Source organism: Malaclemys terrapin, chromosome 14 (assembly GCF_027887155.1).
Source record: "Malaclemys terrapin pileata isolate rMalTer1 chromosome 14, rMalTer1.hap1, whole genome shotgun sequence".
NCBI classification, from domain to species: domain Eukaryota; kingdom Metazoa; phylum Chordata; order Testudines; family Emydidae; genus Malaclemys; species Malaclemys terrapin.
In genome coordinates this window covers 5,736,180-5,759,516 of record NC_071518.1, presented here as the reverse complement: position 1 = coordinate 5,759,516, position 23,337 = coordinate 5,736,180, and the positions used below count along the sequence as shown (strand labels likewise).

At 45.2% G+C, this 23,337-nt stretch overlaps 1 protein-coding gene across 2 annotated transcripts in view; it reads left to right on the top strand.

Annotated features, from left to right (window-relative positions):
* The first annotated feature begins 10,432 nt into the window (after positions 1 to 10,432).
* The window catches only part of BANP (BTG3 associated nuclear protein), a 262,099-nt gene continuing 249,194 nt past the window's right edge, over positions 10,433 to 23,337 (top strand). The window contains exon 1 of one of the 2 annotated variants that reach the window (XM_054049420.1): positions 10,433 to 10,501. The gene's annotated coding sequence lies outside the window, so the exon portion shown is untranslated. The remainder of the gene's footprint in view (positions 10,502 to 23,337) is intronic. The other variant, XM_054049419.1, reaches the window with a different exon arrangement.

The window sequence follows — 23,337 nt, the reverse complement described above, 5'->3', positions numbered from 1 at the left end:
AGTACTGTCCACTCATTAGTTTATGATTAGTCTCACAAGATTTGGGGTTCTCTTTAAAGCTCCTTCCCCTCCCGGAGTCAGGGGACTACATGAAAATCTTAGCATTAATTGAAATAGAAGGTAAGTTTCTAGCCTTCACGGTTGTAAAATAAAGTTTGGAAAATCTGACGCCCACCCGCGACTCAAAAACAGAAGGCAAATGAAAAGTACTCCGAATGTACTGGTACCAGATCTTGATTTTTGGGGGCTGACTCTCAGTTTTTGAGTGCTTGGGCTCAGTAATATTTGTTCAATGCCCATTTTTTCCCTAAACACTGAGGAACTGTATGCTAGGCTAGGCCAATAGCTTACCTATGACAATGCAGATATAATAGGCACGGCTAAAACCTGCTCTTATTTACTCTAGTGTAAATCTGTAGTATCTTTACTGAAATCCACTGAGTGCAAGTGAGAGCAAAATTTGGTTTATATATTTTGAAGCGTTGAGATTCATCACAGGAAAATGGAAGTGAAGAATTATGAACTTTCAGACCTAAAAATAATTATTTTTTAAGTTCACTAAAAGTAAACGGGAAGCATTTTTTACAAGTTTTAATGTTGTTTTTAAAATCTGTTGAAGCACCTCCTTCTCGCTCTGGCTTCAGGCTAACTGATGCTTCAGTATCCCCCACTCAGGTCGGATCCCTTGACCTTCCAGGAAGGACACACTCCCATGCTCAAATTTCCTTCCAGGCACAATTTTATTCTTCAAACATAAAACTATGGCAAAACATCAAAACCGAAATTGTTCTTCTGTCCACCACAGGCTATAGATCCCAGGACTTTTCCCTTTGCCTCTCTCAATGCTGAAAGAACACACCCTTTCAGTCCCTCTGCATCAGGGCTTAGTACAGAAGCCTATTTCCCCTCCCCAACTCCTCTCAGCTGCTAGCCCTCTGTCCTTTACAGGGATCACCTGACACACCCCCTCCCCCTTCCCAGCTGGGTCTGATAACTGATCAGGACTGAATTGACCCAGGCCCTTAAAGGCACAGATCACCTTGTTACAAACTCGCTTATAACAAATGGGGTTTTGAACAGGAAATGTCTTTCCTTGCTGAAACTGGTTTTTGTTCATCATACAAGTGTACTTCAATTTGTTATTGTGGGGTTGCTCCTCATGAATGCAAAGCTGAAGGTGTTAGTTTTGCACCCTTTAATCTCTTTTGCTTTAGTGTTCTACTGAGGTTGATTTATCTGTGGTATTTTCCTTTCTAAAACCTACTGCTTAGGGTGAGTTGTCTGTTAATACATTAATTCACTACCTTAGCTGCCAGCCTGGAATCAAGGTGCCTACAGACCACATGAAGTCAATGAGAGTTCTGCCTCCAAAAGGACTGCAAGATCAGGCCTTTAAGCATGCTCACAGATATGAGTGGTTGAATGCCTGCTGTATCCCTGACTTGTGCATAAGAGAGACACACTCTTTCTCTTCATGGAAACTGAAAATCTGTTGTCGTCACTGTCAATTTCACTTTTGCTGGGTGTACTTTTCAGATTGCACGGGGCAAAGCTGATGCAATTAATTCAATATTTGCTTTCTTTCAACATACACCAGAGTACTGCCATTATGTAAGCCCCAGCCAGCTCCAAACCCATGATTTTAGTCAGAGGAAAATATTGCCCCAGTTAGGATTCTGATTCATGTCACTGGTTTGGAATTATCCCACTTGGTTTTGGACGGAGAGAGGAAGAAATGTTAGGAATATTCTTCTTCATGTACCAGGACGTGGAAACAACAGGTGCCCACCCACAGACCATACCAGCACTTCTCTGACACTATCTTTTTCTCACAAGCTCAGCTTTCATTCAGAAAAGAAGATTCAAGCTGTTATGGTTGCAAAGAAAATCTCAAAAAAAAAAAATGGACTGAGGGCTTGTCTACACTTGAAACGCAACAGCAGCTTAGCTGCAGAGTTGTTGCTGAACTGCTGTGTCGCTTCAATGTAGATGCTTACTACAGATTCTCCCATCGGTGTAGTTAATCCACCTCCCTGAGTGGTTGTCTTCACTTGCAGCACTACAGCGTCACAGCTGCATCCCTTTAGTGAAGATGCTACTATGCGTCGGCGTAGTTTATACACCTCCCTGAGAGGTGGTAGCTATATTGATGGGAGAAGGTCTCCCATCAACATAGCACTGTCTATAGAGGGTTTAGGTTAGTATAACTATGTCACAGGGCTGTGGATTATGCCTGAGCAATGTAGTTATACCGATATAGGTCTGTACTGTAAACCTGAGAGGCGGTAGCTAGGTGGACAGCAGAATTCTTCTGTCAACCTAGTGCTCTCTACACCAGGGATTAGGTTGGTTTAACCCTGTCACTCAGGGTGTGGATTTTTCACATCCCTGAGAGATGTAGCTGAGTCATCTTAACTTTTGAGTATAGACCTGGCAGATACAGAGATGAGTCTGCAGAGAGTCTGGAACAATAGCTCTGCAAGGACTGAACTGCCCCATTGATATCAATGAGGTGTTAACTCAGATGCTCAGTGATTATAATTTGAAAGTCAACATCATTGGCTATTTCATTATGCATGAAAGAGAAGAGCGGGTGTGTCACAGATGTGCACAGTTTACTCTGAGTAATGTCTCATTTCCATGCCATAAGTGGGTGATGTTGGGGAGGTGCCACCACTTTTTGTTCCCCAGTCAAGAAGGAGCCAAACCCATGAACCCAGGAGAAGCCCAGTGAAACCAAGCAGCACCGACAATTACAGAATATTTGCACAACCTACTGTGAGCCATGTCTCATTAAGGTGATTCTCATGAGTGGAGCGTTCTTGTCCAGTGTGATCCCTGCAATGCAGAGCAGACTTGTACCTGGCAATAATATGGGGGTGGAGTGAGGGCAATGGCTTCAGTAGATGTTACTGAGCATGCTCAGTCCTTGTGAACATGCTCAGTATAAGCCAAGCTGCAACTCTGGGGGAGCACATGATCTGCCATCATTTTTATAGACTGAATTAGTTCTATTAAAGTCATCCTCTCAATTAGTCCTATTAAAGTAATCCTGAGTCTTCAACTTTCCTACAGAAAGCTGGCAAAGTATTCTATAAATTTCATCATTCACAGCTGTTTCTCTCAGGCCTTGATCCGGCTTGGTATGCAGTTGTGAGCACAAAGATGTTGCACTCCAAAACAAGCAGGAATGGAAGCTAGATGCTGGCACAAGAAAGGGTAACTATGATGCTTAGGTTATGTCTACACTGCCCCACAGTTCAGACTCCGGGGGTGTGAATAGAAGTGTGCCCCAAAGTGCTGCATTGTAACTCGCCCATGTGGACGCTGCTTCTAGATCAGATTGATGTAGTCCTATTTGAAGAGAACTACGTTAATGTGAACTAACAACCTTTTAGTTCGGGCTGCAGCATCCACGCGGGGGAATTACAGGCAGCACTTTGGAGCGCATTGCTGTTCACAACCCTGCAGTCCAAACTGTGGGGCAGCATAGACAAGCCCTTAGTCTTCTGCACTGAAGTCTCAAGCCCTCAGCATACCAGTTTCTTTGTAAGTAAGCAGGGTAAAAAGCTGGTGGAGACGAGGTGCAGCCGAAGAGCTTAGTATTTCCTTCTTTGGCCTCACCACTATTGTCAGGTAAAAGTAACCTCATGACTCATGTCCTCCCTATACTAACTTCCCATAGAATTCTGAATCAAGCTCAGGGTCTCAATTCTTATCTTCAATGTACTCCATGGCCTGGACCCAGGACACCTAAAAGACCATCTAAAACTCTGGGATTAAGATCACTGCTCTACCACAGTGAAACTTTCCTTAATAACAGTACAACTGGTCTGTGCAAGAGACAGAACTTTCTCCAGGGCCCATGGGCCATCCCAGACTGGAACGAACCCCCTCAGGAACTGATCACCACAATCCTTGCCATCTTCTGCTCCAAATGCCTTTTCTTTAACATTGCCTTCTCTAACATGTATCTCTAAAAGCAAATAAATCCATACCTAAACTCCACTGCACATGATTCTTCCCCACTTGCAAGAGGATGGAAGAACAAACAACACATGACAGATGTTGTTCACATTGCTTAATGCATGACTGGCAGTCCCTCAGACCCCATGGAGATATACGATATATATGTAGAATAGAACAGCTGCATATATTAGCAGTGTCCTCATTAACATGGGATCTGATTCCCCTGTGTTCCCTTCATGCTCAAGACATCGTTGAGTCAAACTCAGCATTTTAGGGAATAGCTACTTGTGAGCAGTTATTTTAAGGGCACAGTATTTTACTGTTAGAAAGACAGTTTAAGTGAATGAAATAGACACTTAAAACAATTCTCAGAAGAAAAGAAGCAATGGCTGCTCAAACTTGCTGGGTAAATTTTAGATCTTAGGATCATAGAAATGTCGGGCTGGTAGGTGACCTTGAGCAGTCATCAAGGCCAGTCCCTTGCGCTGAGGTAGGACCAAGTAGATCACCTCTGGCAGGGGTTTGTCCCACTTGTTCTAAAAATCTCCAATGATGGAGATTTCACAACCTCCGTTGGAAGCCTATTCCAGAATTAAACTACTCTTACAATTAAAATGTTTTTCCTAATATCTAACCTACATCTCCCTTGCTGCTGATTAAGCCTATTACTTCTTGTCCTGTCTTCAGTGGACATGAGAACAATTGATTCCTGGCCTTTGCATAACAGCCCTTAACATATTTGAAGACTATCAGGTCCCCCCTCAGTCTTCTTTTCTCAAAGCTAAACATGCCCAGTTTTTTTAAGCTTTGCTCATAGGCATAGACGCTGACCTAGTGTGCTGGGGGGTGCTCTTCCAGGCTCCGCCCCAGGCCCCGCACACATGCCACCCCTTCTCCAAACCCCACCCCTATCCTGCGTCTTCCTGTCCCCACTCCACCTCTTCCCACCCTGCCCTGCCTCTTCCTGCCCCCTCCCCCCAAGTGCACCCCACCCTTGCTCCTCCCCCTTCCCCACTGCATACCCAGTGCTTCCTGCACACCGTGGAACAGCTCATCCATGGCGGGTGGGAAGCGCTGGAGGGAGGAGGAGGCGCTGATGGGTGGCTGCCGGTGGGTGCTAAGCACCCACCATTTTTTTTACATTTCTCTGGTACCTGAAATCAAGGGGGCTACTCATGGGAAAACAGTTATGCATGTGCATGTTTGAGGATTGAGGCCTATGAGACTCAATTGCTGCTTAGGGTAAGGCCATGTCTACACTCCAAACTTTGGTCAATACAAGTTATGGTAGTGTACACCTACCAAAGCTTGTACATTGCTCATGCACATGCATATTTGGCCACTTGCATTAGTGCTGCTCATACTCACCAGGAGTGCTTGTGTTGTTGCAAAGTGAGGTGCACCACGGGCAGATATTCCAGTGTGACACAAGCTGCCATCTGGTGCAGTGCTCTTTGGGAACTTTTCATAATGTGTTGTGGAATAGAAATGACTTGCCAGGCACCTCTGAGAGCCAGCGATCAAGTTCCCAGCATGCAACTTTCTCCATCCCATAATACCACCTAAATCCCATAATTTTCATGCCCTTTTTTTTTTAAATTCCACAAACCCTTGCAGCATTTTTCGGAGTCCCATAGGTTGCACAGCCCCTTCTGCCCACAGGCCCAGGAGATCCAATATCTCTTGTCTACTCCAGGCAGGAGCGTGTCTAGTGCAAGGAGCCAGCATGTCGGTTGGGCAGTTGCACACTACAAAGGAGAGCTGCTAAGTGTGCTCACCAAGGTGGGCAATCAGGAAAAGGCATTTCAAAAACATGTGAGGTGTCTTAAAGGGGGGAGGGATGGCCTCCATTCTCTGTGATCCCTGGGCAGTGAAGTTTAAAATAATGACCAGTGTTACAGGGAATGGGGCATTGTGGGACAGCTGTTGAAGGACTGACAGGGTCCACGTAGGTCATGCAGTATCTACACTCGCATTGCATTGACCTCAGTAGGTCAACCGTGGCTCCATGTGATTGGAGAGGCAGTTCTATTGCATCACTGAGACATATTTGAGCTTAGACACATGAGCAAATAGGTCAACACAAGGCGATTTACATCAGCTTAACTTTATAGTGTAGTCTGAGAGTGAAATACATTTAGCAGAGCTGTGGAAGCAGGAGACGCTGCAGGTTGGGATTGAGGTGCACTGACAGATATGACTATGGGAATCCAGGATTCAATAGCATGGATGTTTCAGATCAAACAGATGTGAATTAATAGACAAGGCTTACAAATCTCATTAGCAGTCATAAGATTATATCATTACAGTGCTCTGTTTCAAAAAGGCATATTATGTATTTTGTGACATTTTGATTGAACAGCTTTTCTTTTAACATGTATCGTATGTCAGTTTAATGTATTGCTACAGCACAATATGCCTAGGGCCATGTGTGTGCTTCTTCCTGGGTGTAAGGTTTATTATCCAGAAACGTAATAAAGTAAACTCAAACAAAAGTCTCCAAATATAGGTCATATTCAGAAGCCATCGGTGATCTTAACTGCAAGTTCCTGACCACAGATTTTGTGCATGGTCAAAGAAAACATCCCTAAAGAAATACTGTAGCTAATGTTCTATAGCTGCTCATATTCTCTGATCATCTCTTCTCTTTTTCTCCTATGTTTGGTTTTCATCTGCCCACAAATACCAATGAGTTCAAATTGTGAATGCCTGTCACTTGTTTAAACAAATGCCCTGGAAGAATACATCTGTCTCTTTGGCAACCTTGTTCTTCTGGTGCTGTTACAGTTGCAAAACTGTGTGCACAGAGAGTTAATTTTTTACCTCTGATGGTATGCTAGGCCTTGTGATTTTTCTAAGAGCAAGAAAGGGAACGTGATGAATGAGATACCAACTGGTGCCAAACATGGTGATCCATACTGGAGATGTGAAAGTAGCAATTTCCCCAGGAAATTCTTCTCAAATAAAAGCTAAAACAACGGGGAAATAAAACAGATGTCATCTGTGAGCAAATGATTTTTAATAGCACTGTAGATAAAAGTTAGAGTATATATATATATATGTTGCAAAAAAAAATGTAGGCCAAAATTTGGCCTTTAGAGTTCAAATAACAAATCAGGTATTGTTATCTGAGTGGGAATAACAAAGCACCTTCTGGTAAGACACATTTGGAACTACATAAATAAAGAATACAATTAATATCCTGAAATTCTCACTCATTTTTCACTCCTGTTGAAGTCTATGGGAATTTGACCCAAGTTAAAAACTGAGATCCAGATCAGGCCCTGTTGATTTGAGCGCAGAGGAGGTCTCCAAGGTGGATTCCCTCCCCCCACCCATTGCATGGAGGAAGTGGGAGGATCAGTTACCTCTTCCATGTGTCACCATCTATCAACAGGGAGAGATGTGCAGGCTGAGATGGCAAGAGTGAGATGGAGATTACTGTATGACTGTCTTAACAAAAGCTTTCATAAGAAAAAGCAAATTGGCACTGATGATTATAAAAATCTAAAATACCGCTTCCCAATAAACTGAGCGAAAAACCCTTAATGGAGTTAATATACTTTTATACTACCACCCAGTGGCCACATTTTGTTTTCACTAATAAGAGGTCCTAGATATTTCTTACAAACCCAACGCACGGGACAACAGAGCCACATTCAGCCAAATGCAGCAAGCTATTGTAACTCATTTGGTAGCTTTGGAGCCAAATTCAACGATGACATAAACGGTGGTATAAATAGGTAGTAAGATGGGTGTCGGGGTAAAGTACTGTAACCTGTATGGATTTGGGATTCAGCGGCTGTGCAAAATGTGTGGAACTGATATGCCAAGGGAGGAGAAAACTAATAGGAAGGTGTATGAGGGTGCTGCACAAATACACCTAATTCAGAGTCTGGCTGTTAGCTTCAAGGCTCTTCTCATGCAGAACTATTTTATATTAGACATGCTTATGTGCTACATGGTTACTTTAGAAGAAGATGTTAAATAAATGCAGAACATAATCTCAGCCCTACCCCCTGGTACCAGACACTTCTCTTCAAGGCAGTGATCTTATCAATTCTTTACCTTTACCCACCACTAGGCCTGTCACATGAGCATCAGCTCCAATCACACCTTGGTACTCGTGGTGCACTGGTGCTACTTTTGGGGCAGCAAATGTTGCGCCTGGGTTCTGCATGATGCCAGCTGCTGTCATCTCTGCTCTTTGGAGCAACTCTTCTAGGATTCCCCCAGCTTGCTTGCTTCCTTCTTTCTCCCCATGACTATCCCCAATGATGCCTCACCGTTTGTCTTGCCTGTTGCTGTCTCTAAGGTGCAGAATGCACAATTGTGCATGGGAGCAGGTCTGTTGAAGTGCTGCACCTTTCTATCTGGCTATTTCTGCTCAGTTCCTCCAGGATCCCCATGCTGAAGCAGCACATTGTCCCAGGTCTCTCTGCCACAATAGCATACAGAGTGCTGCTAACCCCAGATCTCTTATTATCACTCTATTTACTATTGTTGCAAAGAGGCAGTGTACTGCTGAACCACAGAGCTGAGGATGGAGTGCACTCCCAGGGGCCAGTTCTTTGCTGCACCCTGGTACTTTGGGGGAGCAGGTGAAAACATCCCCTGGGTAACACTCCCCATGTGGGTGTTCCCCAGCCAGCAGAGAGCTGCTGCAATGGCCATACACTTTCCTCTGCATCCCCAGTCCCTGGTGCAGGGAGATACCAGGTGCAGCAAATGGAGGAAATACTGGTGACTGGAGCACATTGCATTCTTACTCTCCAGGGCTGGTGGATAACTCCTAAAGGGACTTTTTTTTTTTTTTTTTTTAAACCAGAGCTTAAATGAGAACAGTCCTGCTGCTTCTCTGGCTTATGCCAGAGCCCACCAGGGCCCTCAACAGTTTGAGAATATGAGAAACACAAAGGTAGTTTAAAGCCACCTTTGCCTGATCCCCAATTCATGCTCCAAACACAGGAATGGAGCAACAGAAACCCCAGCCCAGTGTGTTATTTTTGCCAATTCCAACTGGCAGCCTGTCTTTCAGCAATATGCTGAACCGTGCTAAATGCTGCCATTTTTTTTTGTTTGAAGCATCACAAGTGCTGCAAGATCCATTAGCCTGCCCACAGGGATGAAAATGTTGGAGTTTCCTTTGAACACACATTAGGATCCGCAGTTGACTTACAATCCACCATTTGGGCATGGGTAGACTTCTTAGGGAGACTTGGAAAGGGAGTGCTAGAAGGCAATGTGTCAATATGTGACAGGCTTGATGGTGGAGGACCTGTAGTTCTCATGCAGTTAGCCAGCCTGCTGCCAATTTTATAAGCTCAGTCAAGTGGCTCCTTGAATTGACAAATCTGGAGGGGTTTAAAAACACAAGACACAACACTGGGTTTTGCAAAACCCCAGTGATACCAGACCAGGAACAGAAAAATGGGTACAGTCCCGGTTTCAGCAATAACCAGACACTAGGGTGACCAGAGAGCAAATGTGAAAAATCGGGACAGGGGATGGGAGATAATAGGAGCCCATATAAGAAAAAGACACAAAAATCGGGACAGCTGGTGACCTTACCAGATACAGAAGCCCCACTGTACTCAACATTGGTGGTTATGCATTAAACTTCACCAAGCCCTGTGATGAAGTCATGGGAAAATCTCCTTACTCCCAGGGCCGGCTCCAGGCACCAGCCTACCAAGCATGTGCTTGGGGCGGCACCTGGAGGGGGGCGGCACTCGGGGAGAGCGGGGCCGTGGCCGGGCTCGCCGCCCTCCTCCCGGCGCTCCGGCTGGTCGGGGAGAGCGGGGCCCCGGCCGGGCTCTCCGCCCTCCTCCCGGCGCTCTGGCCGACCGGGGAGAGTGGGGCTGCAGCCGGGCTCGGCGCCCTCCCATGCCGCGCTCCCCGCTGGGGAGCGGGGGGCGGCGGGAGGCTTTTTTGCCTGGGGCGGCAAAAAAGCCAGAGCTGGCCCTGCTTACTCCACAACTCAGTGCGAGAGCGCTGCATGTGGTGCCAGTGTGTGAAAACATCATCATGCTGCAAGATGATGTCATGCCATGATATCATGATGCCCCAGCTCAAGGTGATGAGATTTCATGGACTCCCAAAATTCATCACTCTGGGGGACATGGGGATGTAGTCAGCCAAGGGTGGCATCTAACTGGCATGAAATGGGGCTAACTACGCGCCCCAGCTTTCACAGAAGATCCAGGTCTCCTTTGGACTACAACTCCCAGCAGGTACGGCTGCACGCTATGGTACTACACATCCCAGCCTGCCCCACGGGAGCGCCGGCCACCAGGCTGCGCGCGTTGTCTTCTGGGAGTTGTAGTCGACATGGGCCTTGCGGCGGTTAAGGGCGGTTGCGAGGAGGCTTCTCTGGGCGGCTGCGCAGCCTCTCGGGGAGGGCGGGGGACGGAGTGGGAGCGGCAGCGGCGCGGCGGCGCCTGCGCAGTGAGGACGCGGAGATCTCTCGCGAGGAAGGACGCCATTATCGCAGCCGCTCGACAAACACCACGAGAATTCGCCACCACACACGGTAACCGCGGCTTCCCGCGGCCGGATGGCTCGGGCCAGCCTCTCTGGGGCCCGAGGGCCGGGGCCCAGCTCGGCTTCCCCGCGCCTTACAGCGTCGGCCAGGCAACCGGGCCGCGAGCGAGAGGCTCAGGGAGGGGCCGAGCCGGGGGGGGGCTCTGCCCCCGCCCCTACGGTCTGCGGGCGCTGGCGAGTCTCCGCCCCTCCCCCATGGGGCTGCTGCCCCGGCACTGTGGTGGGGTCTCCCCGGGGGGCTGCTCCCCCCACGACCGGGGCTCCGGCGGGGGGGGGTGTCTCCGCTTTGACTCCCCCTCCCCCGCCACTAGGCCCCTCGCCGTGCTGTGGGGGAGGGGCAGTTCTCCGCCTACCCCAGTGCTGTCCCCCCGGAGTCCCACTGGGAGGGGTGGGGCGCAGCCCCCCCATGCCCATTGGGTTGCAAGGCTAGCATTGAGGAGCGGGGAGGACCCTACATTTCTCCTTCCCCCATGAGTAGCACTGTAGTGGGGGAGCTGCTCCCACCCCCGGTTTTGTGATGCTCCTGAGAGGGCTGGTGTGAGGCAGATGTAATTCCACCCCCGCCCTCCCAATGGAGCACATACACGGCATTGCGAGGGAGTTTCGAGAAGGGATGCCTGTTTCTCCAGGTGCACATTCTATCCCCCGTAATGGATTGTGAATAAAACTAGAGGGGGTGTTTTTACTCCCTTTTCCCGCCCCATGTGTCATTTGTGGAATTCTGTAATGGAAAGGGGTTTGGGCTTGCACCTACAAACACTCGATTGCAAAAATTATGCAGCTGGGCATGTTGTTCTTCATGCAGTTGGAAGTGATGGATGACCTTCCCCTTCCCTTCCTCTCTCATTTGAGTTGATATTTTCTGAATCAGTCTGCACTTAGCCATCAGACATTTTCTTCCTCCTTTCTTTGGAATATTAAGATGTTTTTAAAGTTTTTTTTCTCCTTATATGGTGAAAAGTACTAAACTTATAACCAAATATAGTCAATTCTGCTAGGGGGCTATATAGTTTGTATACCCGTTTATTTTTAGTATTCCCAAGGGAAGAGTTTTGTTTTATCTTTTAACAGAAGCACACATTTAAAGGGGCATTATGAACTAAAAAAACCTCATTTTCTGGAAATTATTTGCCTACTCTTTTTACTGATAACACTTCATATTAATGTAAGGGAAAGTTTAGAGCATTTTTTTTTGTTTTTGCTACTTCTCCAGTTAGTTTACTTTATGTCTAACCTTCCTTTCTGTATAGTTAGTTTCAGTTTAATTATAGTTTCTCCTCTTTTGTAGGTCTTTCACACAACATACACAGAGAGAAAAACACTTAAAATGTGGCTGTAAAACCATCAAAATATGCAGGGACAGGAGTGGTACTTGAAACTTTATCTTTTGAACACTAGAACTTAAGTTGAGTGCCCCTTTAATATTTTCTCTGAGTAAAACAACCAATAAATTAACTTATTTAAATACATGTTAAATGAATGTTGTGTAAAATCTAACAACTAAAAATTCTAATTGATTCTGAAACACTGTAATAAACTTCAGTAAGTACAGTAAACTGTATTTTAGCCTAATAACTCAGTTTGCATTAAGACATTGGAAGATGACAGGTAGCAGAACTTGATAAATTGTTAGGGCAGTTAAAGATTGAATCCAGTTTTCATAGATGTGAACATCGTGCCTGTTTCAGAAAGTGTTGAGCACATTTTGTGGATGTGGCTTTGTCCCAAAATCTGATTTATGGTAATGTACAGGTTTTAAAATCTTTATGATCCTGTCAAGTTTAGTTCATCAGGTGGCTGCAATACAGGACTAAAATTGTAAGGCTCTTTTAAAATATTATTAATGTTTAATGCCTAATAGTATCGCACTGATCCAATGGACATTAATTCTGGTGTCTGATGTTATGTTTGATGTTAAGGATTCATCCAGTGCATGTTCTGCTAAATAATTTTTTTGAAATAGTCCAGTGCTTAGGTTTAAGGCCATGTTTATGTCAGGGAAGTCACGAATCGGAATCCGAGACCTCGGTGACATTCTCTGCTTCAGGCCCAGGGGCTGTGGGACTTTAGCTGGTAGCCAGTGGGGCCCTGGCAGGATTCCAGGGACAGGTGACAGACTCCTAAGGGGGCCCTCCTCAGGGTTCCAGGGATGGGCGACAGCCTTGGGCGAGTGGCTGGGCATGTCCCGTTTTCTCTTTGGGAAATATGGTCACTCTGCAGATCCCAGGCACCATAGGTGGAGGGATGCGCCCCCTCTTCCCAGCTTCCAGCTGCCCTGGGCAGAAAGGGAACCCCATAGCTCCCAGCCACCACGGTGGCAGAGGAAATCATGGAGCCACAGTAGCAAAAGTCACAGACAGGTCACAGCTTCCGTGGATTTTTGGTTATTGCCCATGACTTTTACTAAAATTAACCATGACAAAATCTGAGCGTTACTTGTGTTCCCTGGACAAAAATCAGACTTTTCTGTGGTGCACAAGATATGTTCTATACTGTTTTCCATTGATTAGCTAAGGAAAGGTTAAATATATGATACATCTTCATACCATAAAAGAGTATTCAAGGTTGTCCTGATTCTAAAATGAGAGCAGTGCAGGTTCAACCTACATTAACCAAATTTGCAATGACTTACATAAGCATATTGTAGGTTCTCTTTACCCCTTATTTTCATAGGAAAAAAATGAGATGAATTCACAGAACATGTACATTCTCATCTTTTTATCAGAACTTCCATGCTCTTAATATTTTTTAATGAGGCATTGCTTGAGTTGGAATTTCTCGTCGTCCTTGTAAGAAATGTATACATAAGGATACTTCTCACAATAAAGTCAACCATTTGTTTTAATGGGAAGAGATGGGAACTTGTCTGCATACATAGAAGCACATACAAAAATAACACTATTCTAAAGGTCTGCAGAATATTTTTTGTGCAATGAATCTAACAGGCCAACCAATGCAGTAATTGAAGCAGGAATATATGCAAACCTACCAGCCACACATTTTTGTTGTTGAATGCAGTTATGCTATGCATACTAAACTCATTTCCAATAAAATCTTTTCTTCATGGGTGTAATTTTTCTTGGCCTGGAATTTGGTACTTAGGGTTGCTTTTTTAATTATTGAAATTACTTATTTTTTATTTATATGTTTAAAAAAATTCCATATTTTCATTTTCTTAATTTGTGTGAAAAAGGAAATAAACAATTTATTTGAAATCAGGTGCAGGGCCTCTCTCACCATAGTTTAAGATTTTCTTAAGCTACGTCTAAATCCTTAATTTGCTCTGTTGCTGTGTTGCAGAACATATATTAAGGTGCTAGTTAGAATGCGCAATAATTTAAAATTTCCTTATTTTAAGTACACTTGTATTCTGATCTATACATGAGACTGTTTCGATAAATAAAATAATCCACTGGACAGAGCCCTCTAATACCTTTCTGCAAAACAGTCATTTAAGGATCTGTTGGGATTTTGAACTTAATTTACTTTTGTTCTCTTATTGTAAATTAGAGCTTAATTATTTTACAATTAAAAATCAAATACTTCTTTATGTTCCAGATGTTGATTTGTAGAAATAATAAAAATTAGGACTGGATCTATTGCATAAACTCACTCATTGCATTTGTCTTCTAAAGATCAGTGAGTAACTTTTGAAAGTACATAAACTTTCATAGGTTTAAAGGCTGTAGCTATCATGTTTTCTAGGAAGACTTACAAAGTGGTATAAGCAAACCAGGACTGTGCTAGGAACATGAAGTAAAATTCAGAAGGTGAGGAAGAACTTCGAGAGTCAGTTCTCCTTATGATTATAGATTGTTCTTCAATTTAATTATTTTGAATTATGTATACTGAGCAAGAATTTGAACAATATTAGTATTCTCCCTGTATCTTAAAGCCCAGTGTGATAGTTACATCAGTTTCCTAAAGGTTGATGCCCTGAATAAACAATTAAATGACTTCCTTTTTGTAGAAATCTAGTGGGGGAAGTAAACATCTTAAAACAGTTCTTTTTGGGAATAAGGAAGGGCCTCAATAAATGGAAGTAACCAACTGACTTGTTTTACAGTATATTATACAGGTTCACTACCATACTTTTTCTAAATTAGCTTGATTGGAAGCTTGTATTAGAATGTTTACTTTTTCTAAAATGCTAGGTCAGAAGACTATTTTAATATAGAAATTTAATAATACATGCTAGAAAGAGAACATAAAGTAACATTGCTGTTTCTCGTTGTGAAGCATTCTGAATGAGACTAATTGCATAAGAATAAAATGTATTACACACATATTTCCCTCGTCTCTCAGCTAGATGCAAGTGTATCCAAATCTGAAGTCTCTACAGATTTGTAAAAAAAAAAGAAAGTCATTTTTGTTAAAGGCTAGTTTTCTGAGTCAAATAAGGCAACTTGAGTCAGTATTTATTACTAATTGCATGCTTTTTGCCTGATATGAACAACATTTCTCCAGGCAGAAACCTCCATGACACCATAACAAAGCAGCTTTACTAGACAGAGAAAGGAAAACTTAGCATGCAAGTCGAAACTTTGCCATACTGTGTCTGGCAGTGAAAAGCCTGAATTAAGTGTTGCATCTTACAAAGCTTCCTGAGTTAAGCCAGATCCATGTATACGTCTTATTCCTTGATGGTGGCTAAGGACTTTCACTGAAAACACTGCCTGCTGCTCCCTTCAGCCTTACCCTTATAAAACAGCTGGACAAATATAGTTGCTCTAGTGGGTCAGAGGGATGCTGGCCGTTGAAGCAGCTGTGCCCTAGGCTCTATACATAGGACTTTGTGAGTTATCACTTCTAATTTTACCAGGAAGGTAACTGAAACTTACCACAGAATTCATCTTGCTGCAACTGTTTTCTTCGCTAACTAAAGTCTCCCAATGGTCTTCATAGCTCAGGAAGGTATTGTTATAGTTCTCCATCCTAGAATAAACACAGGCATGTGTATAACCTTGGTGATGCAGGAAAAGGCTTAAGCTTTTGATCAGCCAAAGATTAACAAAGGCGTTTCTGGCCACTGTTGTAAGCTGGCAGTGAAAGAAGAGCTGAATTTAGTAGACCTAAACAGAGATGGAAAGGTAGAGAATAGAACTTTCTTTGAATGGTTTTCCTTACCTGCTTTAAAGTTTTCATAAGTGATCTTGAGTAGAACTGATCATTTTATCAAAAATATTTTTGCAGAATAATTCATTTTTTGATATTTTTTGTTTGATGAAAAAATGAATTTTTCTGATTAAAAAAATAGTTCTTTTGTTGGGGGAACCCCCCCCCCCCCCAAATGTCATGGGCAATTTTGATAAACCTTTTCCCCACTAAACTTCCTATAAAACATTAAGAGTACCTTTTTTTAACCAGAACTTAAAACTACTGAACCAACATATATTGTTTTGTAACAGATGTTTTTCAACAGGTTCTAATAACATTTTCCAGGTACTAATAAGCAAATATTTATTGATCTGTGAACCAAGGTAGAGTTTTCTCCTGCAACATTTTAAACTTATTTGGTGTTAGCTTTAGATTTATAAGGCACAGTGGTGAGAACCTTTATGGAGATATACCATCTCATAGACCTGGAAGGGACCCTGAAAGGTCATCGAGTCCAGCCCCCTGCCTTCACTACCAGGACCAAGTACTGATTTTGCCCCGGATCGCTAAGTGGCCCCCTCAAGGATTGAACTCACAACCCTGGGTTTAGCAGGCCAATGCGCAAACCACTGAGCTATCCCTCCCCCCTTTGGTCTAAATCATTCTCTCAGAATCTTATCCATCTACCCCAGTGGTGGGCAACCCGTATGCTGAATGTGGCCTGTCAGAGTAATCCACTGGCAGGCGGTGAGACAATTTGTTTACGTTGACTGTCTGCAGGCACAGCCGCCCGCAGCTCCCAGTGGCTGAGGTTCGCCATTCCCGGCCAATGGGAGCTTCCGGAAGCGGCAGCCAGCACGTCCCTGCGGCCTGCACCGCTTACAGGTGCTCCCACTGGCCAGGAACGGCGAACTGTGGCCCCTGGGAGCTGTGGGCTTGGACACAATGTAAACAAACTGTCTCGCGGCCCGCAGGTTGACCACTACTGATCTACCCCTTTATCTGTGGAAATGATGTTAGCTTGCTGCCATGACTCTATTCTTCCCTTCCCATGAATATCACCCTGTAAGGCTGGGGTTCATGTTATAGAAAGGGGTGAAAGATAAGGGGTGGCTCCTTGTAATGTGGCTGTATTGGAGCAGAGCTGTCTAGGGCAAGATCTGATGAAGAGGTGCATGACCTCCATGTGATTTCCATGTCATCACCCATGTTTGGGGGCAGACTGTGCTGCCTTTTGAGGCTGCACAGTGGCCAGAAACGCCTTTGTTAATTTTCACCCTCACCTGAACCCTCTCCCCCCAGGATAAAGTTGAGGAGCTCTGCAAGGAAGAATCCATTTTTAGAGTCCTTTCTTGTGGGTTTTCCATACAAGAGGGTGGTTAAACTTTTATAATTAGGTAACTGCATTCATTTGAACCAGAGTGAAATACTGTTTGTTTAGTTTTCTATTGGACTCAACTTGTCACTGTGTTTATTAAGCTGTATACTGTAAATGCTAAAATATAGAGATTTCGTGTCAAAATCCTTACTTTGTTGTACTGAAACGTATGTAGTGGAAATCTGAAATTACATCTGAAGATAACGAAGAATGTGGCAGTTTCTCTAAAACCGCTTCATAGACACTAGTATAAATGCATTCCAATCTAGTACAAAATAAAATATTAAATAGGGATGTTTTGTTCAAAATATCAAAAACAAGGAAAGGCAACAAACAGATGTCACACAACCTATACACCACCTTAGGTATTTTTTATTATTCGTTAGCAATAGGCACAAAGCATACAGGTACAGGAACAATGAGATTGTGAGAAACCTAGTTGCAACTAACTTATCACTGCTGAGAAGGGTGCTGTCCCTAGATCCTGCTTGTACCTAGCTTTCATATACAGAAAACACTCTCTCTCTCTCTCTCCTGCTGGAAGCAAGATTGAACTTTCTCTTTTCCCACACCATTTTGACAGTTGTGGGTTCATGCTGTCTTGGCTATACTGTGGGAGAGGTCTTTACTACTTTTCTTTCTTCCTAGCTGTCTTTAGCGGTAGTGAAACTCATTGGCCTTGTTAATTTCACTCTGCTATCACAGTACTTAGGAAAGCTGTGAGATGCTGCAAGAAATGGTATTGGTTATTCAGTAGGGGGCAGTCTTCATTCTGAATTTGGCCCAGCAAGATGTTATGAACAAAAAGTTTTTTTTTGTTATTGGCTTTGCAGTGAGATACAAAATAAAGTTTGTAATCAAAGGAGTAAGAGAGTTAGCCTGGATGTTCTGGCCAAGTTACCTTTGAGAACTGTTTCCACACCTAATTCATTCTGCAAGTTTAATAATCTTGCCGGAGCTCTTACAATACCTTTCATCCATAGTGCTCAAAGTATCATCCCCATTTTACAGATGGGGAAACTGAGGCGCATATAGGAGAAGTGACTTGTGTAATGCCACTTAGCAGTCCAGTGGCACAGCCAGGAATAGAACCCAGATCTGGACTCAGGCATTCTCCTGAGAATCCAGGTCTCCTCTACCTGCTAGGCAACTCTGCTTTCCACTTTTCTATTAGTTACATCTGATACTCTTCCTGTGTACAATTGCTGAACAGCTGTTACATTCCACTCTGCTTATGGCTGGCCTTCATTGGTGGGTAAATGATCCCTTAGCATTCCTTAACTATCTTAGATAGCCGTTGTGTTTTGAAGCTTAATATTTGTAAAGTGCTTGAGATCCACTGAGGGTCACCAGAAGTACAAAATAATTTAAATGTTTACTAAGTGGAAATTTTTTACCTCCCATACAATCTGCACTTCTCTGCATTCATCAAAAATGGGTTTAAAAATATCCATGAACATAAACTTCAAAGCATATGCTTCAGATTGGTATAGATACATATGCTCATGAGCTAGTCTAGACAGCTTGACATGAGTGCCAACCTCAGGGCAGACTGTCAAGGGACAGGGCACAAATCCCCAACTGGTTGTAAGTTCTATAATTAGATTTCACCAACCAAGTAATAAGTGTGAATTCCTAATGCACTGTAACAGCCTTAATGTGGAGTCACAGTTTCCTTGGGCACTCTGGTCTATCTTGCCACCCTTGCGTGCCTGTTTTTGTGATAGATAGTCCCTTACACCAAAAATCACAACAGTTACTTCCAGTCCCAAAGGACCAATCACTTACCCAGGTCAGTTGTTTTTAGTTTGAGATCTGAGGTACAATATTTGTAGCCAATCCTATAATACCAACTAAAGATTTATTAACTATGGCCTTGTCTACACTGGTAAGTTTCTGCACAGTAAAGCAGCTTTCTGAGGTGTAACTCCCGAGGTGTACACCCTGCCAAGCCACTTAGTGCGCAGAAATTGCGCAGTTACAGCACTGTAAAAAAACCACCCTTACAAGAGGCGTACAGCGCCACGATGCCAGTGTAGACACCCTGGTCAATTACAGCGCTACGACTGGCCTCTGGGAGGTGTCCCACAATGCCTGTTCTTGCCTCTCTAGTCATTGGTTTGAGTTCTACTGCCCTGCCCTCAGGTTGACCAACTGTGAGCCTCCCTCCCCTTAAATTCCTTGGAAATTTTGAAAGTCCCCTTCCTGTTTGCTTGGTGACACGTGCAGTGGTCTCAGCACATCTTTCCAGGTGATCATGCCTGCTCCATGGACCAGGCGATCCCCCTCTTGGAGCAATGCCGAGCTGCTGGACCTCATCAGCATTTGGGGAGAGGAGGCTGTCCAGTCCCAGCTGTGCTCCAGCCATAGGAATTATGATACCTACAGACAGATTTTATGATGCATGACAGAAAGGGGCCATGACTGGGACACGCTGCAGTGCAGGGTCTAAGTGAAGGAGCTGCGGCATGCTTGCCACAAGGCGCGGAAGGCAAACCTCTGCTCTGGTGTTGCGCCCATGAGCTGCCGATTCTACAAAGAGCTGGATGCAATACTCAGTGGCGACCCCATCTTCATTGCAAAGGCCACTGTGGATACTTCGGTAACTTGCGTGCCAGTCGAGAGTGGACCAAGCCAGGAGGAGGAAATCTTGGATGAATGGTGGGAGGCAGAGGACGACTCGGAGGTCAGAGATGCATGCAACCAGGAGCTCTTATCTACCCCGGAGGAGGCTAGCCAGTCACAGCTGTCGGAGTTTGGTGAAGCGCAAACAGGAGAGGAGGCACCTGGTAAGAGGTTTTGATTTTGGGAATCGCTGAAGCGAGTTGTTGGGGGCAGAAGCGTTGCAGAAAGCAGGCTTGTGTTTGTATGATGCGCGTACCACCAAATGCCTAGTCTGAGCAGCGGAACAGGGTGCTGATTGACTCCCTCACTTCACGGGAATCTGCCTCCGAGATCTCCAGAAAACTCTCATGGAGATACTGGGTAATCCGCTGCCGCAAGTTCTTTGGCAGAGCTGCTTTGTTTTTACCCCCATTAAGGGTAACTTTCCCATGCCACTCTGCCATCACAGGTTGGCATTACAGCACACAGGCGAGCTGCATAAAGGCCAGGGTGGAAGCCACAGTCTTGGAGAAGACCCTCCCTTGATTCCCTGCTCACCCTCAGCAGCGAGATATCTTCCATAATGAACACAGCCTGTGGAAAATGTGGGGACGGTAATGATTATAAGGCCCCCCCCACAGTGCTGGTTCCCCCAAGAGCCATGTGTCCAGTGTACAGTACGGTCCAGGGACCCTGATTTCCCTTGCCCCTATGGTTACTCACCATTTTGTGGGTCTTGTGGCTCATGTGTGCTTGCCTGGGGTCAGCCAGGTAGTGACAGGTATGTGAATAGTGGCTGTTTTTTAACTCACTGAAGAGTGTTCTGTGTGTTGCAAACAATACTGCTTCTGTAAAATGTTGCATTTTGGCTTCACAGATACGACCTTGGGAGCCCAGCCTCCCTACTTGGTATCGCCGGCTGAACGGCTGCGTAGAATTAGAAAGCGGCCACAAAGAACTAAAGAGGACTTTCTGCATGGTGTCATAATGCACTGCATGGCCGAAAAACAAAAATTGAAGGAGTGGCGGGACAGCGAGAAGAGGGACCGAAAGGAGAATGCGGCGCACCAGAACGAAGCCAGGGAGCATCTCTTAAACGGTATGGAGTGCCAAGCAGACACGCTCCAGGTGCTACTAGCACTGTAAACTGAACAGCTCCAATCCCATCCTCCCCTGCAACCGCTGTTGCAAAACTCTTTCCCATGCGCCCCGCAGACGCCCCCAACTCACTCATATCAACCTCCTGGCTCTAGTCTGTATCCGCTGCATTCCACTCCTGCCACATCACAATCCAGCCCTGCAGACTCCCGGTACCCACTGAACTCAACGCCCATCCCTCTGCAGTTTAGCCCTGCTGAAGTACAGTACCCGCTGCGCTGTTTATCGTTCTCCTCTGGTTGGTTGTTTTTTTTTTTTTTTAAATAAAAGAATTTTTTTGGTTTGAAAGCAATGTGTATTCCATTAACTGAAAGAAAAAAGCTCTGCAAAGTAACAGGCAATTTTCTTAAGCCTTCATAGTACATCATCTGCACCGATCACAATCGACTCCTAGCATTACCATCACTGCACTCCCAAGCATAGGAACCGATATTAGTGGCTTTCAGCTTCAAATTGCTGCTTCAAGGCATCCCTGATCCTTATGGCCCCGCGCTGTGCCCCTCTAATAGCCCTGGTCTCTGGCTGTTCAAATTCAGCCTCCAGGCGCCGAGCCTCAGTGGTCCAGCCCTGAGTGAAACTTCACCCTTCCCTTCACAAATATTATGGAGCATATAGCATGCAGCTATAAGTATAGGAATATTGTCATCGGCCAGGTCCAGCCTCCCAGATAGGCAATGCCAGCGGGCCTTCAGTACTTGCTCAACTTGTTCAACCGCTCCTTGCTGCTGTTAAGGTTCCCCATGTATGGCTTCATAAGCCATGGCATTAAGGGGTAGGCAGGGTCTCCCAGGATCACAATGGCCATTTCGACTTCCCCTATGGTGATCTAGTCCGGGAAGAAAGTCCCTGCTTGCAGCTTCCTGAACAGGCCAGTGTTCCGAAAGATTCATGCGTCATGCACCTTTCCGGACCAACCTGCGTGAATGTCCATGAAACGCCCACGGTGATCCACCAACGCCTGGAGAACCATTAAGAAATACCCCTTCTGATTAATGTGCGAGGTGGTCTGGTGCCAGAATTGGAATATGCGTGCCATCTATTGCCCCTCTGCAGTTAGGGAAGCCCATTTGTGCAAAGCCATCCATAATGTCACACACATTGCCAAGAGTCACGGTCTTTCAGCGCAGGATGTGATTAATGGCCCTGCACACTTCTGTCAACCTGTGTCCAATTGTCGACTTTCCCACTCCGAACTGGTTAGCAACTGATCGGTAGCAGTCTGAAGTAGCCAGTTTCCACAGTGCAATCACCACATGCTTCTCCGACGACAGGGCAGCTCTCATTCTCGTGTCCTTGCACCACAGGGCTGGGGTGAGCTCACCACACAGTCCCATGAATGTGACTTTCCTCCCTGTTCATCATCAGAGACATGCATGATGATGTGATCTCACCACTCAGTGTTTGTTTCCTGAGCCCAAAAGCGGCATTCCACCGTGGTCAGCACCTCCGTGAATGCCACAAGCAATCTTGTGTCGTGGCTAGTACGCGTGGCGAGATCAATATCAAACTCCTCTTGCCTTTGTAGTTTAAGGAATAACTCCACTGCTATTTGTGACACGTTAGTGAGAGTGAGCAGCATATTGGTGAACAGTGCGGGATCCATTCCTGCAAACTGAAAAGGCAGAGTGCTCAGTACACAAACCGTTGAAAGATGGCGCCAAATGCAGACAGAAGCACAGGGATTGCTGGGATGCGAAGCAATGCATCACGGGGCATTGGGACAGGACCCAGCATGCCCTGGGGCACCCTCTGCCTTCCCCCAACTCTTAGCGGCAGAACGGAGATGCTCTATGGGATAGCTGCCCAGAGTGCACCGCTCCAAATACCTCTGCAAGTGCCGCAAGTGTGAACACACTATTGCACAGGCAGCTGATAGTGTGAACACACAACAGCAGTTTCCCTTCAGTGCTCTCTGAGTGGTGCTGTAACTGCCAGTGCTGTAACTCTGCCAGTATAGACATACCCTAAGAAAAAGAAGTGAGTTATTTACAAGGTTAAAGCAGGTAAACACATACATGCACAAATGAGAGACAGTTTTAGGCTCCAAAATGTAATAGTTGCTGATGTAATACGCAAGCTCCGTATGTCTTTGAGAACTAATCCAAGCCAAGCAGTTTGGGGGTCCTTTTATGCTTAGAAATTTTGCTCTCTCTGAATTCCAAGCAGCATAGTGATAACAATTCCTCTTTGACAAGGATTTTTGTACCCTTCCCTCAGAATTCAGGCTATGATGGGACTCAGGCCTTGGCTACACTCGCGGATTCACAGTGCTGCCGCGAGAGCTCTCGCAGCGCTGCAAGTACTGCACCTCTCCGAGGGGAATAGCTTGCAGCGCTGCGAGAGAGCGTGCAGCGCTGCAGGCGCTGATTACACTGGCGCTTTACAGCGCTGCACTTGCTGCGCTCAGGGGGGTGTTTTTTCACACCCCTGAGCGCAGCAAGTGCAGTGCTGTGAATTGCCAGTGTAGCCAAGGCCTAAGTCTTGTGGGGGAAGCAATCAACAAAGTCTTTTGTCTACTAATGTCCCACAATGGCTTGTCTGATATCTATAGGCCTTCTATTGTTGGGGAGAAGATGACACCTCTTGTG